We start from the raw sequence: 14,713 nt of genomic DNA on the forward strand, positions 1-14,713 counted from the left end.
GACGGCAAAGACAGTATTTACCGTTCAAAAGTTTGAAGAAGTCTCGATGGAGATAGAACAAAGCACCTACAGGTAAGCAGTAATAGAAAAAACAGCAGCTATTTATTTATTTATTTATTTATTTTACCCTCAGGGTCAGAGGCGTTACAGAGGGGAGTTAATTTAAAAACATACATAAAAAATACACAACAGCAAAACGGCAGAAGGATTATAAATGTGTGAAGCAGTACATGTTAGTCAAGGCATTTCTCAAACTCTTACTGTCCACGATTTCGGCAACATACATGGGAAGGTGATTCCAATACAAAGAGGTGCTGGGAATAGGTAGTGTGTCTCCTATCTTCGTTAGGGTGCACGACCGTTCACGTCGTGTGGTGTCTACTCTTAGGCAACACAGATGGTTAGAATGGTTAGTAAAAGTAAGCTTACGCTCGTTGTTTAAAGTAGTAATGACCACTTGCCGTTGTGAGCCGTTCTCATAGAGAGGAGGATTTTTTTTTCTTTTTTAACCCATCTATTTAGGTAACTGGTGTCAGTGAGGCACATAGCTTTTCGCTGTTTTAATTCTGAGATTCTGCGCTGTCTGTCATTTTTTACAATATTGTGGCTTCTTCGAAATCGTCTGCCTTCGACTGAAAATTGTAAACTTCCAGAATATGAGAATCCATTCCAGAAGTCGTGAATGATCGGATCGCGCATGTGCAGTGGCGTCGCCGAACCATTTGAGACGACCCGTTCGCGTTGAAAGGACTCGTAAGAAGTACAACTCTTCACTCCTTTCCATTTTCTGCTATTTCGTTAATTTCTCCAGATTTCCATGAATTTGACCTCTCGCACATTTTTTCGATTAGTTTACATAGCTTTTCTTCGTATCTACTGTATCGTTTCGCCCCTGGGTGAACTTGTTTCTTAACTTTTGTATATTTAGTGGTTTGTTTTTGCGTTATTTTTGTACTCTCTGTTGTGTGACCTAGCTCTTTCACGGTCGTTTAACTGATTTTGCTATTTTTCTATTCATCACTATTTTGCTTTACATCTCTTACACTGTAGACTGCTTTTACCTCTTATAAATCTATTTATTTCACCAGAACAAAACGAAAATAAACGTCGCGAAATAAATTTAACGGCATCCTTCTTGGCTTGGAACGAATTTTCCTCGGGTCTCATAGGTAATTTAATTAATTATCAGCTTCGTGCTGCCACGTTGCTTTCCTGGGCACTACGGCGCGTTACGAACACGCACGACATCTCTGTGCAGAATCTCCACAATTCAGTCGTGCGTGCACAGCTCAGTCGCGAGGCCCATTTCGACAAGGTGATGAGGGACAAAAAAGCTCCCACCGACCAGCTTGGCAAAGGTTTCTCTTTTCACTGTAATAGTATGAGTCGTATATTTCTTTGGACGGTGTCAAATAAGAGTCGCCAAATATAAAGTGAAGATCGACCGACCTCTTGTGGAATTAATATTCACAATGTTATAGTTTATTGCAAATTTGCGTTTAAATTGAATTTCAATGGATAACACGAAAACCACGGTTTGAATATATTGCGTTTACCGTCGCAAAAAAAAAAAGTGAAAAACTCGTAACAATAAGAGTAAGAATCAGATGAACAAATTCGGCCCAACTACCATATCCAAGTACGGTCCGTATTGTTCTCGCGCGGTCGACGCATTTTGTGTAGCAACTGAAACCTCCTATTGTTCATTGCTCCTGTACAATTTTTCAAAATGTCAAGGGTTCAGCAGAAAAAAAATATTCCACGAAGTGCGTTGTGCGCTGCGCAGTAACGATGTATCAAAGACGATGCTCGTAGTCAGAAAACGTGTTCCAGGAATTCAAATTCCCGGGAGCAGCAAGTTAAGATGGAAAGTTGATAATCATACACAATCTCCTTGCTTGCATCAAAAGCGGGTACACAGCTTTTAGAAAAGTGAAAAATAATATAATGATAAAAACAAAAGTATATATTAAATCAAAGTTTATTTTATTTAAAACATGTTCAGTTCATATAAATCAGATCAATTTGATTTAAATGGCTGCTGCTGGAGAATAGTGATTCTTCACCACCAGATGTATTTTTTACACGTGGCAGATGAGTTGATAAATCCGTCAAACCCTTAAAACAATGCGGAAAAAGGAGTTACTGTAACCAGAGCCGTATATGTAAAGTTTGGCTATTCATTGGGAAGTATTGGAGACAAACGAGGATGCTTTATTGGCCGAAAGCGGACAGGACGTGTTTTAGAGCGTCTTGACAAATCCGAATGTGGCCCACCAGGAGCCGGAAGTAATACTCTGGTGGTGGTCGCGAGAAACGAAAATAATAAGTACGTCGGAGTAACTCTCGGTGACTGAAAATATGGTATACGTGATGTTTCAATCACGATCATCCAAGATCATGGTGGAAGAGCACGACTAGCGGAACAATCGACATAATCCATACGCCAGGCGCCGAGGGCCGGGAATCAGCCGTCTGAGCGGTAAAACTCTGTCCGAGCAAAACAGAGTTGAACGGCACATTCGTTTCTTACATCTTTCTGCATGATCATAATCGAAACATCACGTGCAGCCTGTTTTCAACAATGAAAGAGTTACTACATTTTACTCTTTCGCGCTTATTAAAACTATACACCTATGATTAAAACAGTTTCTCGCTACCAACTCTAAGAGATTTTTTTTTTTTCGAAATCTGTTTAGCCAAGAGAGCATGTCAAGCCCTATATCTGCGTCTGGTGCACTCCATGGCTCTGCCAGAACCTCCCATTGACCAAACTCTCTCTGTTCACGACTCTGTTGTAATTTAAATCGCAGTATAATTAGCAACACTTATCGATGCAACCCCGCCATACTAAAACAATAAGAACTTAATACTTTTAACTGGGTAAAGCAACTTTATTTTCTTTTTATTTCGTGTCTTAATTTGCTTCAATAGGATGTATTACGTAAGCGACGAACGAAGTGCAAGGTAGAAGGGAAGATCAACGCTCCGATTTGCTCAGAAAAGCAACCATTCTTGCAGGCGCATAGCTAGCCTAATATTAATCTTCCTTGCTTAATGATTTTTTCTTTATTATTGTTTAAATACGTAGCGAATGCGCATAAAAAACATCAAAGAGTAGACAAAACGTAAGCAAACAAAAATATTTTCGGGAATATTTTTGCGAGAAAGGTTTCATTTAAATCATCATAGTAAAACTTGTCCGATTTAAATCATATTGATTTCTATTCTCCACCCTGGTTTTAGTGCTTTTGAGCGCGAAGGGATTTCCAGTAAATCCCATTCTGGCGTTGCAATCAAGTGGATTTGCGACAGAGTGCATTTATCCAGGCACGTTCGATTGGGTGTTGAGCGGAAACGGTGGCTCAGTCGGTTTGTGCCGGGGTCGGTGCATGCTCTGACTGTTCCTGTGTGCAAATCCCTTCGACGTATAAACGGATGTATACCATTATAACATAATTTCACACCAAAAAATTCCCTCAAGGGCTCTACTGCTTTAGGTTTGCTCGAGTGTTCGCAATTAATTACGATCAGTAAATTAACATACTAGCTTAGCTTTCAAGTTAGTGTCAAGCGAGAGATAGACAAATCCGTTATGAATTTAAACTAGAGATTTAAGCAAGCAATCTCCTTTGGTCAAAATATAATTTGACTTGTCAAAATATATCCCGCTCGAGATATTCGCACACATTTTGACGCGCATGTCTAAGATATAAAAAGGTGTGCTGCCTGCTTAATATTGTAATATTGTTAAGTTATCCTTAATTTTATCAACATTCATCGTTTTATTGCAAAGTTCTCTTGCGACATCGAACATATTTCAAGAGCTTCGCAAAAAGTAGCTGCTGTGAACTTCGTACATCGCTGTAATTTAACTTGAAGGTAGCATTATATACTACGTGAATGTTCAAGTGTGTTAGTTGCTACTAATTTGAATCAGAAAGTGTGGGTAGACAGAAACTACCTTCATAAGCTTTGTCAACATAATTTAACTTGAGAAACTGTGATAGAAGTAGAATTGACGTTTACAGATGTTGTACGCTTATGAAAAGCTTGTGGCTTTCATTCTGTAGCGTGTAGTCATAAATAGATACTTGTATTATTGGACCACGAGGCGATTCCTTATTTTTGGTGATAAAAGCGCCTTTAATCCCCAAATATGCACAAAGATATGTTTATTTATAATTGCTAGCTAAAATGATATCAATCTTCAATACTTTTTTATTAGCTTTTCGATTTAAGTTCACTCATCTATCCAATCAAATATGCCCCAGTCAAACTGCATCATATATAACAAGCCACCCCTAGAGGAAGGAACGGCTACAAAGAGGTGATTTTAATTGTAGGAATCAAAGGTTTAATTACTGATTATCTATCTGTGATATTTTAATCGAACATGACTAAAGTGCGAAGCCGAGAAGAAAATTTGTTTACTTGGGTGGAAATAAAAAAAAAGTAAAGGTATTACTAATACAATCAAAAACTCAATTTTTCAAAATAAGCAAAATAACAGCAATAATAAACACAATTAAATCATGTAGAGTAACAAACAATCGCAAACTTTTTCATTGCTTCCGAAACTATACATGATCTATAAAATATCGAAATGATTAACCTTAAACCTCGTGTTACTTGTAACGTTTTGCATTCACAGCTGATAAAATAAATACCGAATAAACCAAGCTGGGAGATAGAGGATAACACTGCTCATTAGAGCACAGTCAAGGATACCTTAACAGCAGTGTAGGGAAAATACAGTACGATAAAAATGGTAGCCTTTCGTGCGTCATCCTTCCGTGTCTCTGCTGATAGGGGCGTTGAATCGTTATATAAACATGTATATGTTCTATATTCTCTAAAAAATAGATCACCTTACAGCATTTGAGAAAGTGTGACAAAGGAGAAGTTCAATCACCTTGTTAGAACGCAGATCTAGATACAATCGAATGAATATATATCTGAACCTTTGCAACGAATACCCAATGGTATTAACGCAACCGACTTTTCATTTAACAGCGTCGTTATTTAAACACTGAATAATGCTTTTCAAGATTATTTGTAAAAACTTTTTTGTACGCACACTTATTCGAAGATTTTGCACGCAAATTGAGTTTTTGCGAGTATTTTGCACAATGTATGAAGAGACAGGGGGAAGAGCGTGTACCAGAGAGCTACTAGATGAGCTTAAAAACAGTTTAAACATAAGAAACCGATTTTATTTGACTATGATCACCGCACAAAATAAAATTCTCGCACAGGTCCGCGTTGTTTTCATGTTTGCTTGAATTGTCAAAGACCAAGCTGCGCACTGAACTAATATACCCTAGACACGTTGGCCACCGCTTCGTCATAAATATATGCATACTCACTGCAAGTAAACTACTAAATAGGAAGTCGGAAGGCACCAATCCGATGGAATATGTCGGATTCGGTCCAAGGCAGCAACCATAGTATATTCTCTTGTAGATGCTGAACTCTTTCGATTATTTAGCCTTAATGCTTTTTCTCAACCGCTGCGGCACGTTTTCATTTCTGCACTATAAATACTTTTGCCATAGTTAAAAAAAATTTGGTAGATAAACATTCCCAGAGTCCAAAGCATGATCTTTTCTATAGACGGCTACACACTGAATTACTTCAAAATGTTTTTTTAAATATATTTTTGGGGCTCTATGAGCACTTATATATTTTTTATTTCCGGAGTAGACTATCGAACGTAGGTCTGACGCACGATGATAATAGAACAGAAAAAAAAACAACATCGGAAGAAGATGTTTTTGTATAAAGTTTCAAGGCACGTGCAGCTCGTTTATCTTTTTTTTTAATTTATCTTGTTTTTTTTTGGGGTGGGGGGGGGGGGGGGGGGGATGGGGCGGCGTGGTGAGAGGCACGCGTTTACGTTCAGAGTGTATGGAGGTGAGAGTTGGCTTAGGTCAATATTTAGAGCCTTTTCAATGGTTCTGATTTTGGAGGACTAGTTCTTTCAATTCCACAATATTTTTATGACATTTGAATTTAGGCTGTTTGACTCGTTTACTGGCTTATTATGAAGGCTTATTTATTATGGTTTATATGTTTTTGAATTATTTTACTGAAGTGTCTGAAAGCGACTTATTTTTCTAAAATAATAACATGCCTCTATGAATCTGTGTTGGTTTTAAGTTCTAAAGTGAAAAATTCTATGGCAATGAGTTCGATCTGTATCTTCAAAGACTCGCATGGCTGCAAGACTAATTATCTTGCTTCTTTGTACCAATTCATCTTACTTGTTTTCAAATACCCTGACGTCGGGCTTTTTAAGGAACTTTAATAAATATGTAAGGAAATAAATAAACAAATATATAAAACCTGTCAACTACGCTTAGAAAAATTATTCAAAAGAAATTAACTAAAAATATACAAAATAATACGCCATTACTCCGTCAACATTACTCGATCAGGCTGTTAATGAGACAAAAAGAAAAAAAATCACAAAATCCTTGGATATTTATGTTACCCAAATCTTCAAAGTTTTCATGAGAAGAATCAATTCATGTACAGTAAAAACAGCTGCTGCACTACCGTTAAAGTGGTGGGAACGAAAATATTCCTAAGACATTAAAAAAAGAAATAATAACGTTCCATATTTCTAAAGATAGTGCATAAAAAGGGGCTCAAAGCTTCTGCCTTAGTAATCGGTTAAGCGGATTGCCAGAGCGATCGGCTTAATCGAGCGGTTCAGCCACTAAGAAAGAGTTAGGTGCGGCAAGTTTAGATTAGAATAAACCTGCTTTTCACTAAGGGGTTTTCGTTACTAGAATATTGCTCTGCATTACATAAGCGCCGGTTATTCAAAGGGTTAAACAAATATGCAACAGGCTTTCCAACTCGGCGCTTCGTTTTTTAGTGTAAAGTACACTGCATAGACGTAAACGCAGTACCGATGAACGTAATTACTTACGCTATCAACATCTGGAGTTGATCTTATCGGTTGCTTGCTGAAATTCCGAAAGGTTTCGTTTTCTTGTCGTTAAAGTGTAATGTGTAAATCGTAGCACCGTTACTTAGATCGGGTAGTTTCACGACCTAAAATGATTCCATGCTACCATCGAAGTTTTGCTCCTTTAGATTAGGGTTCAGACAATGCTTCATCTTTCAGACATTAGTTTTCACATATTTGCGTGGTAACAAGAGCCTCAGTCTCAGAGGCGACTTGCTTGCTCTGTTAAGACTTTAAGCGTAGATTTTTATTATATAAGACGTAACATTCTGCCCCTACAATTGATACCGGGCAGTTTTTTCTATGTTTTTCATCTGGACTCTGATTAAGTTTTGTCCAGCTTCTGGGGCATCTGCTTTTCTTCTTATATTCTTAAAAAAATTTGTCAGAACGTCCTTCGCCATGTTCAAGGTGATATAAAAAGATACACGTTAGGGGATAGTTACAAGCAATCCAGTCTGGAATCGCTCGTACGTATAGCAATAAACATAACCTTAGCCTCACTTGAGTTAGTTCCCCAAAGTTCAGAAAGATTCACGTGGGTTAAGACCGAGTATTTTATGACTGCTTGTTGTGGCGACATCTTAGGCAGTCTTGAACAAGCCGCCTTTGATACAATGCCCAGTTTCACCCGTTCCACAGACCGTTTCCGGTCCTATTTCGCGAAGCGTTTCCTCAACCCTAAAAGCAGGTCTGCCAATGCAACGCAGACCGGCTAGGGCGAACAGCTGGTCACAAGCTCACCTTCCAAAGTCGAAGTTGAGCGGCACCGAGTTCACCAGTCGAAGCGGTTCCTTCAGCAAGCTGTTCAGCGAAAAGCCGCCGACCGCTTGACGGGGTTTCTTCGTCTGCCGTCGGACGTGCGCAGTTAACACGCGACGTAGTCGGCTCTCTTTCACCTCGTCGGTCACGGCACCCTGAGCTGAAGACACCGTGGTGGTCGAGGCGCCCATCTCTTCCGAACGCTGCAGCTCGACCAAGTCCAAGGCCGACCCGCCGGTGCCCTGGTACCGTCGTAGCATCACAGTTCTTCAAACGCCGCAGCGGCCGAAGCACTAGAAGACCTAATTGCTACTTCCCCTTCCCCAACGCACCAATCAAAACACACTTTCCCCTCTCTTTAAGTCAGCGGTGTTAGGTGTCACTTAAGTGGATGTTGACCGGACCGCACTCGAGGGTTAGGCTTAGTTAACGCCGTGGACGGTTTAGTTACTAGTCCTAGCGGTGCTGTTCCCCTAATGTCAGCTCGCCGGACAGTTGGACAGACGGTTCGATTCAACGGATCTTGCACTCGGAGTTCGACATCGCAACGTCGGCACACCGCACCCCGGCGCAGTTCGAAGTCTCGCCGTGGCCGACGGCCCGCCGAAGGAGCAGCACTGTCGTCGGATCGTGGGTTTCGACGCCTCTGTGGAACTGTGTTCGAAAACGGACGCCGCAGCCGCGCTCGGCGTCACGTGCCCCCAGACGCGAGCTCACGTGACGGTCGGGCCCGCGCATGCGTGCTGGCGAAATGCTCCCGGCGCGCTCTTCTCACGCTGCTGCTCCCGAGCGCTCCGGTGAGACCGGGCGCGGCCAGCGGCGCGAAGGCGCTACAGCACGCAGCGCCGGCCGCCGAACTTGTGCCGTCAGAGTAAGTAGTGCGTCGCGTGCCGCGTGCGAGTGCTAGCGGAAATCTGTTTTTCGTAGGCGGGGAAAGAGCAGCGTCGGAGGGAACGAGCAATCCGAGTGGCTCCTGACACGCTCTCTCCCTCTCTGTCTTCCCGAATCTCTCGATGAGGCAGACGTGGCGAACGCGGGAGATGGAAGAGGCTGTTCGAAGGAAAAAAACGCAAGATTTGAAGCTGGAGCTTTTTAGGGAAGAAAGGACCGCTCGCTCCATCGCCAAGTTGGCAAGCAGCGTACAGGACCGACGGATCAGCAAGACGCAAAGGCTGCTGCTGTGGAAGGACGGAGATTGATTGCCAGTTTTTCGGGCGCTTGCTTCCGTGCTTCCTTGCGCACTCGCCCGTGCTTGGAGTTTATAGTTTGGGCGCGGCCATTTTCCGAATAAACCTCGGCCGGCGTGGGGCTGCTGTCTTCGGAACAAGTGCCGCTGTACGCGCGCTGAGCGTGGATTGGAATTTCGAAAACAGTTTAGGAGCTCGGGTAATATCGATGCCACTCCCGCGGGCTCGGCCTTCCCGCTGCCGAGGGATATCCATTAGGCAATGCACCAGCGCCGATATAATTTCGCTTGGTCTGCCGCATTTTAGGCCAGACATTTTCGTAAACATTCAAAGTGACGCTAAACTGCTTTACAAAGAAAAAAAGCTTTAGCGACACAGAATATTCTTTTTAAACCCTAGTTTGTTGCGGAAATAAATAACAACTGTCTAGACTATGATTACTCTTGCAGAACTATTTATTTATTACGTGATTAAAGAGAAACAGCTTATGACATTTTCAGTCATTCATAGTTTATGCGCATTGATATACAACGCAATAGTTTGAAAGAAAAAAAAAACAACTCCGGAAGATAGTCCTTTTTATGTTAAAATATACTTCACTATTTAATTAATACCAAACAGAGGAAGGTTCTCTAACTTCGTCCATGGGTCGTGACGCTCGAATTCAGACACTTTTAGTTCAAACCAAATGCAGCGCGTAGGCGTCCCCGACAGGGGTCGTTAAACCAGCATTTTATAAAATGAGCACCTACCCATGGATCCAACAAACTTACTTGAGCGGCGTATTCCCCTCACTAAACACACAGGCGAGCCCAGCTGGGTTTCTTCGAGTTATCTATTTGAGAACGTCCAAGTCATTCAAGATGCCGCATTCTGCGAAGGTAGAAGACAGGCGTATACGAAACACGAACGAATCTCAACGGGACACGTAGCAAGAAAAAGTATATAGAACATAAAAAAATCGTAAAAAAAAGTTTAAAAAGTAGCCTAGAAATAGGAGCAAACTGCGGCACCGCGACAAATCCGCAAGAGCGAGAAAAATCCAAGATACAAACCAATAGAAAAAAAAAAGAGCTGCCACAGGATCCCCCGTTTTATTCTTCGCCGCGTCTGTCACCCGTCCACCCGGCCACCAAGGCGGTATGTGCGTGTGTGCGCGGCAGGTTGATGATCTGTTTCAATTTAGCGTCGCTGCGGCAGCGGCCCTGTGTGCGGCGGGCCCCCTTCGGCACACAGCCTGCGAGCCATCCGTCTTGGTCCCTTCCCCATTCACGCCTCTCGCTGCGTGTACTCGGGAGCGGCGTTGCGACCCACCGAGCTCCGGACACATTGTTCGGGCGTACGAAACTGAAAGGGGTGCCATCACTTGGCCCGTGACGCTTTTGTTTCCTTCCCGCAAGGCTCGACCGGCGAAGATGACCGACGGCGCGCCGTCAGAGATCCGTCAGACACTCCCGCCAACAGCATTTTAACGATGAGACATTGTTTATGGACTTCTGCGGGCACCACGCCTCCGAGTCTTCTTTTTCCCAGGCTTGCCTGTCTGCTCGCACACCTCGTCTTTTGTTCTTTCTATTTTCGTCTGTCTTTTGTTTATTAAACTGTTTTTATTGGTTAACGTTTTGCTTAACTCTCTTTCCCCGTACCTCGAATTGCATTTAAAAAAAAAATGAAATAGAATCAATGTTGTTTTGTTGCAACAGTTACTACAGACGTTCGCAAGTACGGCCTCTGGGCACCGCCATTTTGCTGCTGGTGTGGCTAGACCGTCTGATAGTCAAGCACTGCTTAGGCGTACCCACTGCCTCAGCAACGATTGACAATCAGACGATTTACCACCCACACCAGCAGCAAGATGGCGGCGCCCAGAGGACGCGTACTTGAGAGCGTCCATAGTCACTGACAGCAGGAGCTGCACAGCGCGCGGAGAGTCCCAAGGGTCGTATTATCGCTCCAGCGAGATCGCTTCATTAGATGATAAGAACGCCAAATAATGAATCAGGAAGCGAGAACCTTGAACACGATAAGTCACGGCCTGCGTTTTTTTAGAGATCGGTGAGTAGGTACCGGGAAACTGAGGGAGAGGAGGAAACGAGTGCGGGCGGGTATGCCCGAACGCCGACCCCTGATTCGAATGATTAGTGGGTAGACATAAAGCTAGCTGCCTTTGTCTCCACCGCACTCGTCGAACGCGTACGTGGAAGGCCGGAGCCCGTCGTATGCCTTTCGCATTCGAACGCGTTAAATTTCAATTCAATTCAAAATTCAATTTTTTTAATCTGCTTTTTTTTTGTTTCTGCAGAATGGTTGTACATTCAATCGGGTTTGTCCCTATCTTTTATTCGTTTCTTGTATTTTTTGCGTCCGTGCTTACGTTACTATATTATTATGTTTTTATGTGAATCAGTTTTCTGAGGTTACAAAGTTTGCTTTTATGTTTCTCGTTCTCTCCAATTTGGTCTCCTTTTCTACTCTTTGATCGGTGGCCGAGTGTATTAGAGCAACACAGCTCGGAGCTCGGAGCCCTTAGACAAAACGCTCGCTCTGCAGAACCCAGGAATCCTTGGTTCAAACTTCATTCTGGATGATCACTATGCTGGCATGCGGTCGTGTATCGCCACTACGTGATACACATTGACAAAAAAGGGACCTGCAGTCGCACTACAATCGATTAATTACTTATATACATAGTGAGCGCGTGGGACCGTGCAAATACTAACCAACCTGACGCTATTTACACATAGAACGTGTAATTTGAAGTACAAAAAAAAAAAAAAACATAAAGAAAACAGCACTATTATCTTATTGATTACATCAACCAAAGAAAGGAAAAAATATTGAATAATTCCACTTTGCATTTTTAGAACTTTTATCAAGATATTTTTCCTACCGCGCTGGCTCAAATATCCGCGTCATATGAAGAAATCAAGCATTATTCGTTGGGCAACGCGTGGGTGGAAATTTACACAAACTGATGTAAATATCTTAACCACCCTCCCCTCCTCTTCCCCTTCCCCCCTCCCTCCTTCTCCACCTCCTTCCCCCTCCTCCTCCTCCTCCCTCCTCCTCCCCCCCCTCCTCCTCCCCCCCCCCCCCCCCCCCCCCACCCACCCTTCGCCGACGGACGCGCCGCCTACATCGTTGGATTCTCGGAACAGCTCGGTACGAAACAGTGTTACATAAATTGTGGATTCCGCTTTCAGCGCGCAGCGGTTCGAAATTAGATTTTGACAAGCCTTGCTCCCGCTCGATTCACACATTGAAACAGGTGCGCCGTGCGGTGCAAAATTAGAGCCGACCTTATTTCATCCTCACACCCGTCAGCCTTCTGTCGCGGGTACGAATGTAGCTTGCAGAGAGAAACTGTGACATTTTGGAGAGTGGCGCAAGTCGTGCTTCGTTGACGTACGATGAAACTATACTTGGGTTCGTCATGCGTACGAGCGCAGTTGAAGGCTTTTCACCGTACATAAACCGAGACATACGAACATACAAATCGCGCATGATTGCATAACATTAACTACGCTTGATCGGTTTCGCCGAACAGAGCTGACTCACGAGATGACAATAACCGTAACATTGCACTTTTGTCATTTTTGAATAGGCCTGGTTGGTTTTTATTGACGGCTGCACTCTGAACTACGATGAAACAAGGTATAAAAACATTTCCAAGCATTCTGTGGTGCCCATCTCTCGCAATCGGTGTGATACGTACCTCACACAGAGATTGCGGAATATCCAATAGACGAATGACGGCGTATATACAATGGATTTTGATAATTTAAAGAATAATACTAGTAAATAAATCATATTTTCAGTTGTTTTTGGTTTATCGATACAATCGTCATGAGAAGGATAGCATTTTATGGCAATTGCAGCCGACGCTCAAGTTCAAATTCCGCGCTCTTCGCATGGGTCATCTCGTCGTTTCGAAACACTGCTTGGTCGGTCTTTGTTTTTTGTCTCACGAAAACACCGATGATGCAAAGGGAGAGTCTCCTGGGGTGGCTCATTGCGTGCCGAAATGCTACGTGTGCGCACGTTCCCAGAGGGTTTACGGTGCAGCAGCTGAGCGGCTCTCGTAGCTTCCACTGAGCTAGAACACGGCGCGTAAACGACGCTCGCGAATTCTGAGTGTGCCTCGGCAAGAATGCAATTCTGCATTAAGATGGAATGAAGATATTCTAAAGTATTTAGGGTAAAAACAACAGCACGCTCGATCAGTGCTGTTCCGAAAGCCAATACAATACGCTTCATCAACTAGCTGAACCAGCCTGCTTTGTTTTATCATTAGCATGCCACACAACGAGTGTTAGGCAAAAAATAATAATACAAAAATGAGTAAACGCATTTTTATTTAAAAAAAGTGAAACGTATACCTTAACCGCAATCAGCCCCCCGCAAACTTCGGCCTGAGTTCCAAATCAATATCTGTAGCTCCATAGGCCGGCTGACCGCCTCGGAACGATATCAAGGGAGCTCATGAAACGAATGTAATTTCACCGAGAGCTTTTAAAAACGCTTCTTCCCAATGATCCATTCTAGCGCTTAAACAAAATGCTTCGAGTTACAATAACAGCAATTTGTCTGGGTAACCTCGCGATCTAATCGTGAGAGAGAAAACAGCTCTAACGTGCACCCATACTTCGCCTCACCTTATCGCGTTCTACAACACAGGTCGTTGAGATTTGTCTCAACAAGGGGTGAAAGGCACGGATCGCTGAATCCACTTAAGCACGCTCACTAGTCTTCGGGGCAGACCTTCGTCTTGTGGCAGTAATGGAGAACTTTCGCGGGCCCCCCGCGAGCGGTCGAGGACTCCGGCTGCCAAAGTGCACCCGCCGTCGGCAACGCCGCAACAACCGGGCCTCGCGCGGGTACCGCTGGGTAAACACGGGAGGGCTGCGTCACACTGCATAAATGATGATCTCGAAACGAGGGACCGGAAACCGCAATATCGAGGCTCCAAAATGGAGACCGGTTCGTTCGCCGGGCTTGACATAATATATTGCTGTTTGTTTTTTTTCTTCTCTAGCATACATATAAATTGGCATATATAATAAAAATTAAGAAGAAGCACGAAAAACATTACTTTTCCGCGTAAAAGGAAAACTTAAAATGCAAGCAGCTGGGAAGAAAATAACTGTACGGAGCGAAAATAAAAACGTGACAGTTGTTTTCGCTGACCCATCCATAAAATAAACTTAGAACGTAGATATGATCAGATATGAAATTGTAAAGCCTTTTGCGTATTAATTATCGATCATTTTCACGGATTTTGTTTTCGTTTGTTTTACTGCGGTTGCATACAGGGACCCCTTAATCCAATCCCATGACTAACGAGGGATTAAATGCCGTCACGCAATTCGCGGCCGTCGGATAAAAACACGGCTACGGATCCTGTGGCGCGTAAAAGTAAAAGAGAAATTATCTCAACAAACGGTTACGAGGTGTAAAATAAAAGACCCCAGTACTTTGGGAGTTATTAGAGAATTTAGAATAGGGGGCGCCAAAACTTGGGGGCCCCTAGGGGCTCACCAGTGCGCATGCGCCGATCCTAAACTGTGTTTCTGGTTGGTGCTTGCCCCCTTGTGCAGGATTCGAGAAATAGGATGGGGCCCCTATTTGCTTGGGGCCGGGTTGCATAGGCGAAGATGGCGGCGCCCTTCCCTCTCGCTTCGAAGCAAATTCGTCATGGTCGCTGCCGTATAGTCACGTTCATTGCCAGTGAATGGTGCATACGGCTTTCGCTTTGATTTATCTCGCTCAAATCACAAATATTGAG

The sequence above is a fragment of the Ixodes scapularis genome, unplaced genomic scaffold (assembly GCF_016920785.2).
Source record: "Ixodes scapularis isolate PalLabHiFi unplaced genomic scaffold, ASM1692078v2 PGA_scaffold3__209_contigs__length_174095766, whole genome shotgun sequence".
Lineage (NCBI taxonomy): Eukaryota > Metazoa > Arthropoda > Arachnida > Ixodida > Ixodidae > Ixodes > Ixodes scapularis.